This window comes from Chiloscyllium plagiosum, unplaced genomic scaffold (assembly GCF_037043375.1).
Source record: "Chiloscyllium plagiosum isolate Xiang-an unplaced genomic scaffold, Cpla_swu_hap1 HiC_scaffold_31, whole genome shotgun sequence".
Classification (NCBI taxonomy): Eukaryota; Metazoa; Chordata; class Chondrichthyes; order Orectolobiformes; family Hemiscylliidae; genus Chiloscyllium; species Chiloscyllium plagiosum.
In genome coordinates, this window is record NW_028270169.1 from 73,917,490 (window position 1) to 73,938,638 (window position 21,149).

A 21,149-nucleotide genomic window follows, 5' to 3' on the forward strand; every position below is an offset into this window, starting at 1 on the left:
CCTAATTATCCCAAAGATGTAGAGGACGAGTTACTTTTGTCAACTCCTCAAAGACGCCACTCCTGACGCCACCTTGCCAATGTAACTCACTGAGGGAAGAGCAAACTGACGCCACTCAGTCAGTGTTCCTCACCCAGGGAAGGGCAGACTGACCCCACACTCTCAGTGAAACTCAGCAGACTGATCCCACACTGTCAATAAAAGTCATTCTCTGAAGAGCAGTCTGACCCCACTCTATAAATATAATTCCCTCAGGGAAGAGCAGACTGATTCCATTCTGTCTATGGCACTCACCCAATGAACGAACACTAAACCCACTCTACCAATGTAACTCGCCAGGGAGGAGCAGACGGAAGCCAGACTGTCAACATAAATTATCGAGGGAGGAGAATACTGACCCCGCTCTTTCTATTTCACTCAGGCAGGGAAGAGCAGACTGTTACCACTCTGTGAAAGAAATTCGCCCAGGGAAGGGCAGACTGACCCTACTGTATCTGCGTGACTGAAACAGGTAAGAGCAACTAACCCAACTCTGTCAACGTATCTCCCTCAGGGAAGAAGACCCTGACCCCTCTCTGTCCATGTAGCTCACCCAGGAAACAGCAGATTAACCCCACTCTGTCTATTTAAGTTCACAAAAATCCTCTGAAGTACGTCCTATCCAGACACTCCTATTACAGAGTCATCACTGTCTCTGTAACCGTGTGCGTTCAATGGCCATTCCAAATAACCTGCAAATGTTTAGAATGTGGCAGCAAACCAGAGCAACCACAAAGAAATTGGGCGAATGTGCAAACTTCCATCAGGCTGTCACCTAAGCCTGGAATGGAAACCAAACCCGACAGCAGTCGTGATTATAAAATGGCAGAACAGAAACCTAGCAAAACGAATTGCGTCCCTGTGTGTTGCAACGATGCTGAGTATTAATTTCCATTATCATCACTGCCAACCTTCTTCAAAGCAAAGCACGCACTTGCTTTTTTCAGACTTCCTATATCCCGTTTTCATCCCGCTTTTTACCTGATCATATTTCTGACTTTACAAACTACGTCACAACAGGTTGACAACTGCAGAATGAGCTTTGTTCCGTTCTCCACTGATGTTGATGGTAGTAAACCGGCATATTCGAGTAGGACTTGATGCACTTGCGGGTGGTGTATTCGCGGCATTTTGGCTTCTTTTTTTCATTTTCGGTCTACTATTTCGAGTTCATTCCGCAGACTTCTGAAGAAGACTTTTTGGAGTCTAAATGGTAACTGTTTTCTCTCGAAAGACAGACGTAGCTTTATTTCTGTTCTCTTATAAATTGATCTTCTTCCGATTTTTGCAAGTGAAATAGGGTGCATTATTATTGCTCGGTTTTAGTTTCAAAATCAATAGATACATGAAGGAGAGAATATCAAAGAACACAAAGTTCTGAGTTGTTAAGATAATTTTTGCAGCAATGGTGGACATGAAGGTCAAATTAAGATAACGGTTCAAGAACATTTAGTCTGTGGAAGTGGTATGTGACTTTAGTTCCAAATATATGTTTCCGTTATTCCAGTACATCTTTTTGACTCCCAGAAAACATTGATTGTTTTCTATATTCACTTTGTTTCGCGACATCTGTCTTCTGGTCGACCAGGGACAACTTGAATTTGCGTCTGCATTGAATAAGATTTCGCTTTTCTTTCGAGAAGGAAACCTGTGCATTATGTACCACTTATCATGCAGATGGCAAAGAAGTTTAAAATGAATTACGGTTTATGGATCGTGAGCAAGAATGAAGTGATCCATTTGCGAACAGATGTCACCACGCCCTATTCCTACATCGGACCTGAACGGTCCATTGGCAGAGTCTGCAGACAGGAAATGTCTAAGTGACTAGTCCTTTGTTCAGTTTGATTTGATACCAATGGTAGTGCTGTTTTGGTGCAGAAATGTGTCAACATCTCTGACGTTAGAGTCAAAATTTAAGTCCATCTACTCATAAGTGTCTTCTCATATCGGAACATGCTGACATGAAAATATCTAACTCTGATAGCAAAGGTTTTCTCATTAAACTGGGAGTATGTTTAATTAAGCAATTCAGACAGCCAGGATGAATAATTGGCATTTGGTTCTTCAAGCTCAGCTCTCCGCACCAACTGCTCCAACGAAGGCCGTGGATAAGATCCACATCGATTATTTTGGTCAATTTTAGCCTCAACAACAACCTATTGTTCTGAACAATGCTACACCACAAGCAGAGGGCTAAATCGTTAATTTTCAATTTCAGTTCTTAATGCACAGTTTCTTACGAATGTGGACAGCAGAAGACCGTAAACATTCCATTTCTAATATTTCCAGAAAATTCTATTCCGCTGATATCGCCTTGCCTTTTCACATCGCAAGCCAGGAACCTGGATCAGTCAAGTTCCTTTCCACACATGGAGTTGCTTTTTTCTAATTCATTGACTGCTGATATAATAGATTATTGGCCTTGAGAGTCAGCTGCAAATTAGGTTGAACTTTCTCAGCTTGATTTTCAACTGATCCTAAAAAAAAATTCATCACTTGCAGGTAAATGTATTGCATTGCTTCTTGTTTTGCTGAATTCCATCCCCCGAACATCCAAATTTCACGATAGTTCGACAAATGTGTTGAAACTGATTCGTGTTGGAAGTTGGTGGCTTTTTGTGTCTCGACATATAATTTATTCAATTAGATGACTGGGTCAGTCTTGAAATTACTTCGGATTCTTCAGAGTTGAAAATTTACTTTCGATTGAATGCAAAGCTCAAGCTCCACGAAATCCAAATCCTGCAAAGGAATTAATGACTTTTAAAAGATTCGACGCTGTGAACAGGAATCGAACCTGCGCAGGGAGACCCCACTGGATTTCAAATCCAACGCCTTAACCTCTCGGCCATCACAGCTGCGGCAAAATTGTCAATATTCACAGTAAAACAACTGAATTCATTTGTTGGAAGAACAAATTTTCAAGACCCAAAGATTTTGCCAAATCCTTTGCAGTGACCCAGAGAACGTTACCTTTGCAGATTGACAGGCTTTCATCGCAAACTAGATTCTGACACAGCTGAAGTTGTGGGAATGATTCTTCGTCGAATTATAGAGTCACGGATGTACACCACACGAAGAGAGGATCATTGTCTCACTGCGTCCGATCGATTTTGACTCAATTGTTCATCATCTGGTGCCAAATTAAATATGCTGTTGTGTTTTAATATTCATCGAAATATGGTATTAGAAAAATTGATGCTAAGTCCATAAACACGAGCTACATTCGTAAAAAAATATCAGAATTAGAAAGAATGCAGAACCAATTTACAGGAATGGATCCAGCAACTAATCGTTTGTTCTGACATCAGGTAATGAACTTGTGAGCACAAGAGAGGAAGATTAACCGAAGATTTGGAACTTGAAATCGTCTTGACGGAATTATTTGCAAAGTTTTTGCGGTTGTTCTCGAGTCATCAAGTCGTTGAACAATACAACACGGAAAGTGGCCCTTTTTTCCAACTTGACCATGGTGGACAGATATCCTAAATTAATAGGTCCCATTTGCCAACATTTGGCCCACATCCCTCTAAACCTTGTTACTCATATATCCATCCAGATGCCAGTCAATGTTATAGTTGTACCAGTCTCCACCAATTTCTCTGGCAGCGCATTCTGGACACGTCTGAAAAAGTTGCCCCTGACGTCCCTTTTAAATCCTTACCCACTAATTTTTAAACCGATGTTTTCTAAATTTTGACTTCCCCACCAGCCGGAAAACACCGTGACGAGTCAACCTATCCATGTCCCTCATGATTTAATAAATAGCAACGATTTGACTTTATCATACTTGTCAGGAGGGAAATGTGTGGAGATTATTTGTCGAAGGTTTGAAGTAGGACGTCTGATGTACAGATTTTTAGAAATGCATCTTGGAGAAGTTTTTAATAAGTCATTGAAGTCTAGTAGCAGTTGTAGAAGTCTGTTGTGAAAGCTGCAGGAGGATTTCAGGGCACGAGAACGAAGCATTATTTCCAATGTATGGTGGCTCAGTTCGACCGCACTTGGACTACAGTATGAGGAATTATAATCCTCAATTTAGGAAAGATACTAATTCCATATGAGGAATACCACGAATGGTGATTAGCCTTGATATCATGGTGATTAGTCCTCTGAATTGAAATTGGGCAAATCCCGCCTTTTTTAACAGTTTCAAAACAAGAGAGGTAATCTCATTGAGAGTTGCAAAATATTTGAAGAGATAAACAGGGTGGTGCAATTAAATTTTGTTCCCTCATTGGTGAATCTAGAAGCAGGGAGGACAATTTTAAAATGAAGCATTGTGATTTATGACCAGGATGAGAACTATTGAATTTTTGTCTTCGCCTTGACAAGTCTCGCTGTTCAGTGAGCCTTGGATATTTGGTCTTTGAATGCATCACTATCAGCCTGACCCGCTGACACTTACTGCATCACTATAGACCTGACCCCTCACACTTACCGCCTTAATATCAGCGTGAACCCCTCAAACTTACTGCATCACTATCCATCTGGTGCCCTCACATTTACTGCGCCACTTTCACTTCGAGACCCTCATTTTGACTGCGTCACTATCAGCCTGACTGCCAAACACTTACTTTGTCACTATCAGTCAAGCCCTTACACTTCCTATGTTACTATCACCCTGACTCCTTACACTTACTGTGTCACTATCAGCCTGACTCCATCACACTTATTATGTAAGTATCAGACTGACGCCTCACACTTACCATGTCACTACAACACTGCCTCCTCAAACTTACTATGTCACTATCTCCTTGACCCTCTCACATTTACTGTGCCACAATCACACTGACCACCTCACACCTACTGCTTCACTATGAACTTCAACACTCACACTTACAGCGTCACGACCAGCCTGACTCACTCACAATTAACACTTGACAATCAGCATTACTCTCTCAAATTTATTTCATCATTATTAGGCTGAGGCACTCACACTGACAGAGTCACTAACAAACTGACCCCTTCATGCTTACTGCGTTGGTATCTCTCTGATCCCCTCAGAATTACTGCATCACAACCACTCTGATGCCCTAATACTTAATGCGTCACTATCCCTCTGGCACCTTCATACTTTCTGCATCACTCACTCCCTGACACATGCGCACCTCATGCATCCCTATCAGCCAAACCCCACTCACTAACGGCGTCACTCTCTCTCTAACAAGCTCACACCTTGACACTCTCTCACTTCGTGCATCAATATCAGCCTGACCCCCTCACGCTTACTGCATCACTATCAGCCTGATCGCTTCAAATGTACTGTGTCACTATCAGACTTACCCACTCATACTTACAGCATCACTATCACCTTGACCCGCAAACTTAGTGCGTCCAGATCACCCTGACCCTCTTCTTGCGTCACCTTCACCCAGACCCTGCACACTATCACTCTGATCTCCTCATACTTGCTGCATCACTATAACTCTATCCCACTCACACCGTGTGTGTCACTATCACCCTGACAACGCATACTCACTGCACCACTATTATCCTGACTCCATCACAATTAATATATCATTATCAGCCTGACCCCTTACACTTACTGCGTCACTATCAACCTGTCCCCTCACATTTCCTGTGTCACTCTCAATCTGACACCCTCAAAGTGTCTGCGTCACTGTCACCCTGAACACGTCACACTTACCGCATGGGGGTCTACCTGAAACCTCACACTTATTGCGTCACTATCATCCTGAGCGGCTCACACTTACTGCGTCACTAGCACACCAACACTCTCACCTTTACTGGGTCATTATCGGCCTGACACCTCACATGTACTGCATCACTATTACCCTGACCCGCTTACACATTTTGCGTCACTCCTGCCCTGACCCCCTCACAATTGCGATGTCGCTATCAGCCTGAGCCCCTCACTATCACGCTGACCAAGCTCACAATTACGGCATCACTATCAACCTGACCCCCTCACACTTTCTCTGTCATTATCACCCTGACTCTCTCACACGTAATGCGTCACTGTTACACTGAGACACTCACATTTTCTGCGTCGTTATCAGCCGGACCCGCCGGCACACAGCGTCACTATCAACCTGGCCCCTCACACTTGCATGCCTCAATATCAGCGTGAACCCCTCACACTTACTGCATCACTGTCCGTCTGCCTCCTCATACTTACTGCACCTGTTTCACCTTGACATCCTCATTTTTACTGCGTCACCATCAGCCTGACAGCCACACACATATTGCGTCACTATCAGTGATGCCCTCCCACTTCCTATGTTAATATCACCCTCACTCCTAAAACCTACTGCGTCACTATCAGCCTGACTCCATCACACTTTTTGTATCAGTATCAGACTGACGCCTCACGCTTACCATGCAACTAAATCTCTGCCCCATCACACTGACTGCGTCACTATCAACCTGACCCCTCAGACGTACTGCGTCACTATCACCCTGACCCACTCACAATTTTTGTATCAGTTTCAGTCTGACGCCTCGCACTTACTGTGTAACTAAAACTCTCCCTCGTCACACTGACTGTGTCACTATTAGCCTGACCCCTTCATTCTTACTGCGTCAATATCAGTATGACCCCTCAGACTTACTGCGTCACTCTCACTCTGATCCTCTCTCATTTATTGCGTCACTCTCACCCTGACCTCCTCACATTTACTGCATCGCTATCACCCTGACCCACTCACACAGACTTTGCTATTTTCACCTTGCCGGCCTTAATTTTACTGCGTCACCATCAGCACAACCGCCACACACTTATTGCGTCACTTTCAGTCACGCCCTCACACTTCCCATGTTACTATCACCCTGAATCCTTACACTTATTGTGTCACTATCAGTCTGACCTCTCACACTTACTGTGTCGTTATCAGCCTGACTCCATCACATTTATTGTGTCAGTATCAGACTGACGCCTCACACTTATCTTGTCACTAAAACAATGCCCCGTCACATTGACTGTGTCACTATCAGCCTCACACTTACTGCTTCACTATCGCAATGCTCCTCTCTCACTTACGACGTCATTTACACCCTGACACCCCACACTTCCTGCGGCACTATCACACTGAGGGCCTTACACTTAGTGTCACTGTCATCCTGACCCCTTACACTTACTGCGTCAGTATCACACTGGTATCTCACACCCACTGTGTCACTATCATCCTGAACCGCTTACACCTATTGCGTCACTATCACTTTGACCCCAACACACTAACTGCATCAATATCAGCCTGGCCATCTCAAACATAATGCGCCACTACCCGGCTGACTCCCTCACATATACTGCGTCACTTACCCACTCATGCGTACTGCGTCACTATCACCCTGACTCCCCTCTCTTGCTGCGTCAAGATCATTGTGCTCCCATACATTTACCGCGTAACTATCATCCTGACAACGTCACACTTACTGCGTCAAGATCAGCATGATCCCCTCAAACTTAATGCGTCACTATCAGCTTCAACACTCAAATTTACTGCGTCACTTCTAGCACTACCCCTGCACACTTACTACATCCCTATCCGCCTTAGCCCTCGCATTTACTTCATCACTATCAGCCTGAGACACTCACACTTACAGCTTTACTACAACCTGGCCCTGTGAGTGCATCTACATCACTTTCACTCAGACCCCTTGCCCATACTGCGTCACTATAAGCCTGGCCCCTCAAATGTTCTGCGTCACTATCACACTGACATCTCACACTCACTGCGCCACTATCACCCTGACCCCTCACAATTACTGCATCACTACAACCTGACCCCCTGAAAGCATCTGCGTCACTGTCACCCTGACACCACACTTGCCAGGTCACCATCACAATGACACATTCACACAGTCTGCTTCACTGTCATCCTGACACCTCACACTCACTGGGTCACTACCATCCTCCCCCTCATACTGACTTGTCATTATCATCCAGAGCCGCTCACACTTATTGCGTTCCTATCACTCTGCTCCCAACACACTTACTGCGTCACTATCAGCCTGACACTCGCACACTTCCCGCATCACTAACAGCCTGACGCCCTCAACTTACTGTATCAATAGCAGCCTGAACACTCACACTTACTCCGTCACCATCACGCTGACCCCTTCACACTCACTGCGTCACCATCACCCTGTCCCCTCTCACGTCCTGCATTAGGATCACTCTCACTCACGGACACTTACTGCATCACTATCAGCCTGACCCCTCACACATACTGTGACACTATCAGCCTGACCCCACCACACTTGCTACGTCTCTATCAGCCTGACCCCCTCACATCTACTGCTTCACTATCAGACTGACCCCTCACACTGACCACATCCCTAACAGCCTAACACCTCACACTTACTGCGTCACTATTCCCCTAACACCTCACTTTTATTGGCCACTATCAGCCTGACGCTCTCAACTTACTGTGTCACTACCAGCCTGAACGCACACCCCTACTCCCTCACTATCACCGTGACTGTCTCACATTCACTGCGTCAGTCTCTGCCTGACCCCATCACACTTACTGCGTTACTATCATCCTGTCCCCTCCCACTTTATGCATCGGAATCAGCCTGACACAGTAACACTTACTGCATCACAATCAGCCTGATCTCCTTCCAATTACTGCGTCACTATCACACACTCGTTCGCTTTTTCATTCAAATGGAAATCTTCTGAGTTCACACGACTTTGTCAATGTTACGTGAGTCACCCACCATATATAATGAGGCTCTACGTAGGAGTCTGGAGACTCTTGTTTTAACTCCTGGATCTGCGCTTCTGCAATCTGTAGACGATTGCTTAATAGTAGCACCGACAGAGGAACAATGTGAGAAGGATTCCCTTGCATTGCACGAGGGAAGGGCACAAAGCCAGTCTCGCAAAGCTTCGATTTATGCAACAACAGGTGACGTTCTTCAGTCACTTAATATCTGAACAAGGGAGGGCCATTGGTGAAGACAGAGAGCAAGTAATTCAGCAAATTCCAAGGCCTCACATGAAGAAACAATTGCTGTCCTATTGGGGCATGTGCTCCTACTGAAGAACGTTTATCCCACATTACACAAATCTTGAGGCGCCCTGAAGTGGCACGGCCCATGGAAAAGGGGAGCAGAACCAAGGTCCGTTGCAATGGATCCCAGCGGGCGAGTTGAATTGAAAAAGATGTTTCAAAGTATACCTGGACTGGGGATTCCGAAGCACAACAAGCCTTCTGTCAAACAGTAGATGAAAAACATGGCTGCATGGCATCTGTGCTGTTACAGGATCATGGGGGAAAATTCAGGCTGGCAGCCTATTTTTCGGCTAAGCTAGACCTCGTAGCGGCAGGATTGCGTAAATGCCTGCGAGCTGTGGTTGCAGCTGAAAAGGCTGTTGCAGTGTCCGGGGATATAATCGGCTATGGCGAATAAACCAAACTTATCGCACATGCAGTGTCCTTACTGCTTTCCGAGCAAAAGACAGCACGTATGTCGGCAGCGCGTTGACTCAGATACAAAACTGTGTTATTGGAGAAGCCTAACATTGCAATAAAACGATGTAAGGTCCTTAATCCTGCTAATCCTCTCACTAGAGAAGGAGACGGAGACCCACATGATTGTATCGCTGTAATGAATGAAATGTGCTGCCGAGATAAGACTTGCAGAATTCACCACTTCAGAATCCAAATATGGCGGGTTTTTTTGTGGATGTGTCAGCATTCAGGAGATAGGCCAGGAGATAGGCCAGAATTTTATTGGGCATGCTGTAGTAACTACCCACGAGGTATTCAAAGCGGGATCACTCGCTTCTCAACTGTCAGCGCAAGCAGCGGAGATGATTGCCTTGACTGAGACATGCAAATTGGCTAAGGGAAACACAGCGAATATTTAACCGATAGCAGATACGCATTCGGAGTTGCACAAGATGTTGGAACCCTGTGGAAATACAGGGACTTCTTGACCTTCACCGGAAAGCCCATCACACACCGTGATCAGATTTCTGACCTGTTGGAAGCTGTCCTATTGCCTAAATTAATCTCTGTGTGTAAATATGATGCCCACACGAAAAATAACGATTCCGTTTCTCAAGGAAATGCAAGGGCAGACTCAGCGGCAAGGACGGCAGCCCAGCAGCCGGTAAATGATCAGTTTGACATGGGAATGACAAAAATCCTTACCCCAACAGCAGACGTACGGGAGTCACAGTCGAAGTCCAGGCTTGAAGAACGTTTGAGTGGGAAAAAGCAGAGTGCAGTTTGAGGTAAGGGGTATGGTGTGGCCCCAATGTTAAACCTTTTCTACCACGATCATTATTTCCATTCTATGCCAAACTGACACACGGTAAGGAACATGTGTCAAAAGAGGGGAGATATGACAGCATTTCAGCACAGTGGTACACTGAGGGATTTACTCATGACTTCCAGAAATATTGTGAACGATGCATTATCTGTGCCACAATAATGTGGGGAGGGGAATACAGATGAGTCATGTAGCACTTCCGAAACCCCAAAAGCAATTTGAACATTTACAACTGGATTTTACAGAACTAACAACCTGCGAAAGAAAAAGGTATTGTCTGGTAATAGTTGATATGTTTTCCAAATGGGTGCAAGCGTTCCCCACGGCAAAACAGAATGCCAGTGCCGTAACCAAAGCTTTCCTAACTGAAATAATTCCGAGATGGAGCATCCCTGAGAGGCTTAGTAGTCCCAAGATTTGTGAAGGTTTATAGCTCCGGTTGAGGTTTAGGGTGTAGGTTTGCTCGCTGAGCTGTACGTTTGTTATCCAGATGTTTCATTACCTGGCTGGGTAACATCATCAGTGGCGACCTCCAAGTGAAGCAAAGATGTTGTCTCCTGCTTTCTATTGATATGTTTGTCCTGGATGTGGTTCCTGGGGTTTGTGGTGATGTCATTTCCTATTCGTTTTCTGAGGGGTTGACAGATGCTAAATCGATCTATGTGTTTGTTTATGGCGTTGTGATTGGAGTGCGAGGCATCTCGGAATTCGCTGGTGTGTCTGCATATACAGCAAACCGACAAACACTGACCAAATACTTAATTACACCAGCAACCATCCCAACACGCAAAAAGGAAGCAGTATTAGAACACTATTACAACGAAACATCACACATTTCAGCACACACGAACTTCGAAAAACAGAGGAGAACCACCTATAAAACGTATTCAAGGAGAACGGATACTTCAAAACTACAGTCCACAGATTCCTCAGGAACAAACCACGACAAGGAGACCTAACACAGCCAGAAACCTTATCGACCTTTCCATACATCAATGAAGTCTCAGAAATGGCAGCCAGACTACTAAGACCCCTCGGAATCCCACCAACAGTCTCAAACAAAACTAACAAATTTAAAAGACCCAGTGCAACCCATGGACAAAACCAACGTCATATACAAAATTCCATGCAAGGACTGGCACAAACAATACGTAGGACAAACAGGAAGAAAATTAGCCACCAGGATACAGAACACCAGCTAGCCACAAAAAGACACGACCCTCTCTCCCTCGTCGCCCTTCACACGGATGAAATTTAAACACCATTTCGACTGGGACAACATATCTACCCTGGGACAGGCTAAGCAAAGACATGCCAGAGAATACCTTGAGGTCTAGCACTCCAACCACAACGCCATAAAGAAAGACATATATCGAGATAGCATCTATCAACCCCTCAGAAAACGAACAGGAAATGGCATCACCACAAACCCCAAACATATAACTAGAAAGCAGGAGATAACAGCTTCTCTTCACTTGGAGTTCGTCACTGATGAAGTTACCTGGAACAAAGAACATAGAAAAATACAGCGCAGTACAGACCTTTTGGCTCTCGATGTTGCGCTGAGCCAAGCCCACCTAACATACACTAGCCCACTAACCTCCATATGCCAGGTAATGAAACGTCTGGATATCAAACCTACAGCTTAGCGAGCAAACCTACACTCTAGGCTTAGTAGTGACAGTGGGACACCATTTGTCCATAATGCCCTACAGCAGATTAGTGAGTATTTGGGAATAAACATGAGATAACACTGTGCCTACAACCAAACGAGCGGTACGGCAGCGGAAAGAGAAAATTCTACCTTAAAAAATAAATTGACAAAATGCTTTGAGGAACTAGGAATGGCATGGACAAAGGCACTTCCAATTGTGCTAATGTGCATGAGATCTAGGAGGAGAGAGAGAGCTAATTGTTGTGGTTCTGTTCGCTGAGCTGGAAGTTTTTGTTGCAAACGTTTCGTCCCCTGGCTAGGCGACATCATCAGTGCTTGGGAGCCTCCTGCGAAGCGCTTCTTTGATGTTTCCTCCGGTGTTTATAGTGGCCTGTCCCTGCCGCTTCCGGTTGTCAGTATCAGATGTCCGCTGTAGTGGTTGGTATATTGGGTCCAGGTCGATGTGTTTGTTGATGGAGTTTGTGGATCAATGCCATGCCTCTAGGAATTCCCTGGCTGTTCTCTGTCTGGCTTGCCCTATGATAGTAGTGTTGTCCCAATCGAATTCATGTTGCTTGTTGTCTGCGTGTGTGGCTACTAAGGATAGCTGGTCGTGTCGTTTCGTGGTTAGTTGATGTTCATGTATGCGGATTGTTAGCTGTCTTCCTGTTTGTCCTATATAGTGTTTAGTGCAATCCTTGCATGGTAATTTGTACACTACATTCGTCTTGCTCATGTTGGGTATCGGGTCCTTCGTTCTGGTGAGTTGTTGTCTGAGCGTGGCTGTTGGTTTGTGTGCCGTTATGAGTCCTAGGAGTCGCAGTAGTCTGGCAGTCAGTTCCGAGATGCTCCTGATGTATGGTAGTGTGGCTAGTCCTTTTGGTTGTGGTATGTTCTCGTTCCGTGGTCTTTCTCTTAGGCATCTGCTGATGAAGTTGCGCGGGTATCCGTTTTTGGTGAATACCTTGTATAGGTGTTCCTCTTCTTCTTTTTGCAGTCCTGGTGTACTGCAGTGTGTTGTGGCCCTTTTGAATAGTGTCCTGATGCAGCTTCGTTTGTGTGTGTTGGGGTGGTTACTTTCATAGTTTAGGACTTGGTCTGTGTGTGTGGCTTTCCTGTATACTCTTGTAGTGAATTCTCCGTCTGGTGTTCTCTGTTCCATCACGTCTAGGACTTGTGCCTCACAACACACTTCACATTCAACAACCAGATTTACGAACAAATCAACGGAACACCCATGGGATCACCAATCTCGGGACTCATAGCAGAGGCAGTTATGCAAAGGTTAGAACAAACAGTCCTACCACAAATTCAATCTAAACTCTGGGTCAGATATGTCGATGACACGTTTGTAATCATTAAAAACACGGAAATAGAAAAAACACACCGGATCATCAACGCCACACTCACAGGAATCCGATTCACGAGAGAAGAAGAAAAGGATAGCCAACTCCCATTCCTAGACGTGATGGTACAGAGAACACCAGACGGAGAATTCACTACAAGAGTATACAGGAAATCCACACACACAGACCAAGTCCTAAACTATGCAAGTAACCACCCCAACACACACAAACGAAGCTGCATCAGGACACTATTCAAAAGGGCCACAACACACTGCAGTACACCAGGACTGCAAAAAGAAGAAGAGGAACACCTATACAAGGTATTCACCAAAAACGGATACCCGCGCAACTTCATCAGCAGATGCCTAAGAGAAAGACCACGGAACGAGAACATACCACAACCAAAAGGACTAGCCACACTACCATACATCAGGAGCATCTCGGAACTGACTGCCAGACTACTGCGACTCCTAGGACTCATAACGGCACACAAACCAACAGCCACGCTCAGACAACATCTCACCAGAATGAAGGACCCGATACCCAACATGAGCAAGACGAATGTAGTGTACAAATTACCATGCAAGGACTGCACTAAACACTATATAGGACAAACAGGAAGACAGCTAACAATCCGCATACATGAACATCAACTAACCACGAAACGACACGACCAGCTATCCTTAGTAGCCACACACGCAGACAACAAGCAACATGAATTCGATTGGGACAACACTACTATCATAGGGCAAGCCAGACAGAGAACAGCCAGGAAATTCCTAGAGGCGTGGCATTGATCCACAAACTCCATCAACAAACACATCGACCTGGACCCAACATACCAACCACTACAGCGGACATCTGATACTGACAACCGGAAGCGGCAGGGACAGGCCACTATAAACACCGGAGGAAACATCAAAGAAGCGCTTCGCAGGAGGCTCCCAAGCACTGATGATGTCGCCTAGCCAGGGGACGAAACGTTTGCAACAAAAACATCCAGCTCGGCGAACAGAACCACAACAACGAGCACCCGAGCTACAAATCTTCGCTCAAACTTGGAAGAGAGAGCTAATCTTAGCCCGTTTGAGATTTTGTTTAGTAGGCCGCCAAACAAAAAAAAAATTCCCCGAGACGTCAGGGAAGCCAGATAACAGGCCACTGTGAAGATGAGATGTTGTGTTACTGCATGAAACTCTCGACACTTCTGCCCCAAATACAGAATCAAGTGAAGACAGCACTACCCCAATCAGCAGAAGGGAAGATGTACTATCGATAACCTGGAGCCTGAATAGTGGCGAAAGACTTCAGGAGGGAAAACAGGAAGGCGAAGAGGTGGCTGGGACCGTTTCAAGTACGCCTTAGAGCACAGATAGCTGTTAAGATCGCCGGAACAGCCACGTGGATACACGCCAGCCATTACAAACTTGCAGCTTGGACTGAGGAGACATCGCACAACACCAAAACCAATTTAGAGCAAGTATTTATTTGAAGACTTAAGCAAATGTGGGGCTGCCCCAGTTCACACTGTTGGCAAGCGCCCTGGTAGGACTATTCAGAAGGGCAGGGGCGTCGGGGATGCAGCAGCTGACGTTAATCTTAACTGATAGGACGAAGTAGATTCTTTACATGCAATCCATAGCCGTTCAGTAACAAGGACGACTATAAACTCGATAATTAAGATTTATGCATGGATCCATGCGTGCCGGAGACCGGCACTTAATAGTAGCCACCACGGCAAAAGGGGCACCTGACATGGGAAATAGATATTCTGTGATCAAAGTAAGTTTCAGAAGAGCAATGAGGGAGTCTTGTGGTGTGGAATAGATAGATCCGTCTCAAACATCTGTAGACAGGTGAATATAGTGGTCCAGTCGCCCCACCCTCGCCCTCCGAGATGCAGTGCAGAATGTATTACAGACGATATGAGCAGTGGGGCATGGCAACCAATCAAACCAGATCATGGACCTAACCCCAAGCCGGGCAAAGGTCATTAATGACACACCGGAACCCGAAGGGAGACGTCCGTGGCGAGCGAGCGAATTTAAAGCAGGAGGGGAATATGCCTGCTGGAGATAAATGGCGGAAATGAGACGCCAGTAGGTTGGGAGCTGCGAAGGGCAATTGCTAGATGTGAAGGGAACAGAGCATGTGCTTTGGTCATAAGACAAAACGAGAGATTAGACGTTGGCTACACTTGTTGGATATGTTTGCACACAGCCCAGAGGTAGACTGCCCAGCAAATTACTGAGAGCCTGGCGAGAAATGCCAGTTGTCTGCTTCCGCGGGAGGCGACTAGCCTGACCCTGTTAGTGGGTGGCAATTTGGGCAAATCTCGTGTCACCACCCGAACTCCAAGCTAACTACAGCCCCAAGCCTGACACGCTACCGACCAAAGCATTCCAGATAGTGGATTGCAGGGGAGAAACGTGTATTTGCACCAATCGGGGGAGAATCCTTTTGGGTATCTCCCAGTGAAGGTTGATGCTGTACTTGAACAATGACTCTTGTACAGCAACATACGCAAATGATACGACCATAAACATTGCTTGTTCCTTTATCAATGGTCAGACCATGAGCGGCACAGTGGCACAGTCGTTAGCATTGCTGCCTAACAGAGAGCCCGGTTTAATTCCCGCCTCAGGCGACTGACAGTGTGCAGTTTGCACATTCTCTCTGTGTCTGCATGGGTTTCTTCCCACAGTCACCAAGATGTGCCGGTCGGGTGAATGGGCCATGCTAAATTGCCCGTAGTGTTAGGTGTTAGGTAAATGTATGGGTGGGTTGCGCTTCGGCTGGTGTGTGTGGACTTGTTGGGCCGAAAAGCCTGTTTCCACACTGTAAGTAATCTAATCTAATCAGGATGGCAGGTATAATATGGGCAGGTGGCGAGAAAGGGTACCACCACTCCCCCGGGGTGAAAGGGGTTCTGCTACACCGCGATACTGTCCACCTACACAACAGTGTTCGCCCTAAAAGGCAGCAATTGCCGAACTCGAAGGGGCATCCCTCTGCATTGGAATGGGTACACACTCGCAGAACATCCTCGCATATGGTGTATTCGCAAATGAGACGGAGGAAGGCCTAGCACTCATTAACACTGAGTTAATGGCGGTGAGGAAGCAGAGACACAAAATCGATGAGTACGAGACATCCTGACGGCTGAGGGGGCGTCTGCAAAACGTTAGGTACTCATGCTGTATTAATGTTCCTGATGAGTCCCAAAATATTGCTTGTTTAATAAATGGTATGAAGGCAGCTATATGACCGCCTCCACGAGCAGATGACTCCTGCTCCCGATGGCTCACGTCCCTTCTTATGCGGGCTGGGGGTAATGGACCCATATCGTTCTACTAGTTGTAGGACTGGTCTTACTCATACTGCTTTGAATAAGACCCTAGTTGTGTACCTGCCTACACCACTTGTTTATGAATGCAGTAGGATACGAAATGTTAAACTATCCGTGGCCCCAAAGAAGGAAGATCCGATTGCTTGTCCGCACCCTACAGCGACGTTGACGAATGTGACGTGTGAAGATGGGCTGTGTATCGCGCAAACCAGGGAAGTGGGAAAACCACCACAAAGCTTTGTTAGAGTTAGGTGGTGTCTGAGGAAATGCCTGGTGTTCAAAAATTATTTTTGATGAATAGCTATCTGGCTTTTTTTTTGGTTGTTGTCCTTGTTGTAAAATGACAAAAATTTGGAAAATGTATTGGAAAATTAACAAAATTAACATTTAATGTAAAATCTGTCAGAGAATGTTTTGCAAAATTTAATACTTCGCTGAAATATGCAAATACTTTGCTGAATTCTGTGTCGAGGAGTCAGCTTGTCTTTGTGGAACTTTGCAAACATTTCACCTGGCCTTGCGAGCAGCCGAGTTCATAAAAAAGCTTCGGAAAACATAAAGACAATTATGTCCAAGGCATGGGAATGAGAAAATATGAGCTCGAATGTTTCCCAACAGTTGTCCTTGAGCATGTGATAAGAATAGTATAACACGAATATGTGAATTTTGTTCACAGCCCTTACATAAGGCACTTTTGCCAAGGATATTGGCCGCGCTGCATGCAGAGGTTGAAAAATAAAGCCTTTATTTTGCTCTTGCAAGCAGTTGATTCGAGTCGATTAAATTTCCACGACAGGTGTCAGGGTTTTTATTAGATTAGATTACTTTACAGTGTGGAAACAGGCCCTTCGGCCCAACAAGTCCACACCGACCCGCCGAAGCGTAACCCACCCATACCCCTGCATTTACCCCTTACCTAACACTACGGGCAATTTAGCATGGCCAATTCACCTGACCTGCACATCTTTGGACTGTGGGAGGAAACCGGAGCACCCGGAGGAAACCCACGCAGACACGGGGAGAACGTGCAAACTCCACACAGTCAGTCGCCTGAGGCGGGAATTGAACCCGGGTCTCTGGCGCTGCGAGGCAGCAGTGCTAACCACTGTGCCACCGTGCCGCCCATTCCTGCCCGTGTTCTCATGCCGTGCTCATGCACTGCCTGCCGTGCCAGGCAGTGGGAGAATTGTTGGGTATCAGTAAATGGGAGAATTGTTGCACAGTGCTATTACATTGGAAGATTTGTACAAATTGCCTATTCATTAAAGAATTTGAGCAGAAGACCTCTAATTGGAAGAATAGGGGCAGGGAATCATTGAGAAGGAAAGATTTTGCAAGCAGCAGTAAAGTCGAGATACGAGTCCGCCCATCAAGAAATGAAAAAAAAACTTTGGAGCAGGGAAGCCATACGTGTATCAGGAAGTGTATCAGGAAACAACGCAATGGGACAATTCACGCAGGGCATCAATAATGGGAGAGTTGGTGCCGATGTCACGAAAGTAGAGATTTGGTGGAAGACGTGGGAGAACTGGTTCTGAATAATATTAAATGTGGTGGAGGTGCAGTTATTGACGTAAAGAAGATTCGTGCAGTATTCGAAAATGGTAGAATGGTGCACGGATGTGAAGCTGTATTTGGGACAATTGTTGCACGAACCACAAAATGGAAATATTGCACATTGGAACTTTAACAGCAAATTGGGGTATGACACCACTATCTCAGAGAGTCAGAGTGGCGTTCCCCACACTGGGAGAAGTTGGTTTGGGTATCAATGAACATGAGAATTGTTTCAGGGCAATATTGAATTCGAAAATTGGTGTGGGGTGTTTAAAGCATGCAGAATTGAAACAGAGCATATTTAAATGGGAGAACACGGGCAGGAATCAGTAAGTCGGAGAAATGTTGTAAAGTGCAGCAAAGTGGCCATTCGATGCAGGGCGACATTAATGAAAAAACTTTGAGTAGTAAACCATTATGTGGAAGATGTATGTCAGGAAACAGCAAAACAGGAGAGTTGGGGCAAGGCAATACTCAGTGGGACAGTTTCTTCAGTTCATGACGAAAGGGTGGATTAGTGCAGAATTGGCAATTTTAGAATTTGATGCAGTAAACGCCAACATTGGAGAATTACAGCAGTGGACCACGACATGGGAGAATCATTGCAGCTACATAGTTAATGGAAGAAATGGTGTGGAGTGGACCTAAATTAGATATTTGGTGCAAGTCACCATTAAAATGTAGAATTAGAGTAGGGCACTCCAAAATGCGAGATTTGAACTCGGGCATCAGGAAATGAGAGAATCATACTGGGATATGAGGAAATGGCAGAATTAGTATCGTTATATGAAAAAGCAGGAGAATTTAGTGTCGGAGTATGAGAAAATGGGAGAATAAGTATAGGGGTATGAGTAAATGGAGCTGCAACAAGATCTCACGGCTCTGAAACTCAATCCCCCGATTAATGAAAGCCAAAACACCATATGCCTTCTTAACAACCCTGTCCACCTGAGTGGAAATCTTAAGGGATCTATGTACCTGCACACCAAGATCCCGCTGTTCCTCCACACTGCCAAGAATGCTGCCTTTAATCCTGTACTCAACTTTCAAGTTCGATCTTCCAAGATTCATCACCTCGCATTTATCCAGTTTGAATTCCATTCTGGCAATGTCATACTGCAGCCTGCAACAGTCCTGTGTACTGTCAATGATACCTCCAACCTTTGTGTCCTCTGCAAACTTGCTAAACAATCCTTCAATCTCCTCATCCAAGTCATTAATAAAAATTACAAAGAGTAGAGGCCCAAGAACAGAGCCCTTGGAACACCATTCACCACTGACTTCCAGGCAGAATATTTTCCTTCCACTACCACTCGCGGTCTTCTGTCGACCAGCCAATTCTATATCCAGACAGCTAAATTTCCCTGCATCTCATTCCTCCTGACCTTCTGAACGAGCCTACCATGGGGAATCTTATCAAATGCCTTGCTGAAGTCCAGATATACAACATCCATCGCTCGACCGTCATCAACTTTTCTAGTAACATCCTCAAAGAACTCAATAAGATTTGTGAGGCATGACCTGCCCCTCACAAAGCCGTGCTGACTGCATTTAATCAAGCCATGCTCTTCCAGATGGTCATAAATCCTATCCCGTAGAATCCTTTCTAATATCTTGCAGATGACAGACGTGAGACTAACTGATTTGTAATTTCCGGGGATTTCCCTATTTCTTTTCTTGAAGAGAGGAATTACATTTGCCTCCCTCCAGTCCTCAAGTACGAATCCGGTGGAGAGCGAGGATGCAAAGATCTTCGCAAGTGGCGAAGCAATCACATTTCTCGCTTCCCATAGCAGCCGAGGACAAATATGGTCTGGCCCTGGTGACTTGTCAACAGTAATGTTTGTCAAAATTTTCAACACAACAGTTTCCTCTATCTATCTGTTGCAGCATGATTACTTGCTCCTCAATGGTTTCATTCACTACAAAGTCCTTTTCGTTCGTAAAGACAGAAGCAAAAAACTCATTTAGGGCTTCCCCTACCTCCTTAGTTCCATATGCTATCCCTGATAGGCCCTACTCTTTCTTTGATCATTCTCTTATTCCTCACATATGTGCAAAATGCCTTTAGTTTCTCCTTAATCATTCCTGCCAAGCCTTTTTCCTGCCCCCTCCTGGCTCTCCTCAGACCATTTTTCAGCTCCTTCCTCGCCTGCCTGTAATCCTCCGGAGCTGAGCAAGACCCGTGCTTCCTTCACCTTACGTAAGTTGCCTTCTTTCTTTTGACGAGAAGCTCCTCCGCTCTCGTTATCCAAGGTTCCTTTGCCTTACGCTTTCTTGCCTGTGTCAAAGGAACACATTTGTGCATCACTCGCAACAACTGTTCCTTAAACATGTCTATAGTGCCCTTTCCATGGAACAATTGCTCCCAGTCCATGCTTCGCAAAGCAGTATGATAGTATCATAGTTTCCTTTCCCCCAACTAAATATCCTTCCATTGTTCCTGCTTCTCTCCTTCTCCATAGCTATGAAGAATATGAGGCAGTTGTGGTCACTGTCACCAAAATGCTCTGCCACCGCAAGATCTGACACCTGCCCCAGCTCAGTGCCAAGCACCAAATCCAAAATGGGCTCTCCCCTCATCGGCCTGTGAACGTACTGAGTTAGGAAACCCTCCTGAACACACTTTACATAAACAGCTCCTTCCAAACCATCTGCTGGAAGGAGGTTCCAATCAATATTGGGAAAGTTAGTCACCCATTACAACTACCCTATTCCATTCACACTTTTCCAAAAACTGCCGACCTATGCTTTCTTCAATCTCCCTGCTTCTATTGGGGGCGCCTGTATTTAACCCCTAATGAGGTGATTGCTGCCTTACTGTTCCTAATTTCCACCCATACTGACTCAGTAGGCAGACCTTCCTCGATAATATTAACTTCTGTAGCTGTGATACCCTCTCTGATTTGCAGTGCTACACTCCCTCCTCTTTTTACCTCCTCCCTATTCTTTT

The 21,149-nt window shown here is 45.4% G+C and overlaps 1 long non-coding RNA gene and 1 other non-coding gene across 3 annotated transcripts in view; both read right to left on the minus strand.

Moving 5' to 3' along the window:
• Positions 1 to 21,149, minus strand: part of LOC148142002 (uncharacterized) — a 972,588-nt gene that overhangs the window by 866,878 nt on the left and 84,561 nt on the right. The window lies entirely within an intron of this gene.
• Positions 2,819 to 2,900, minus strand: trnas-uga (transfer RNA serine (anticodon UGA)). The gene has a single exon. It is a non-coding gene; the product is annotated as a tRNA-Ser (tRNA).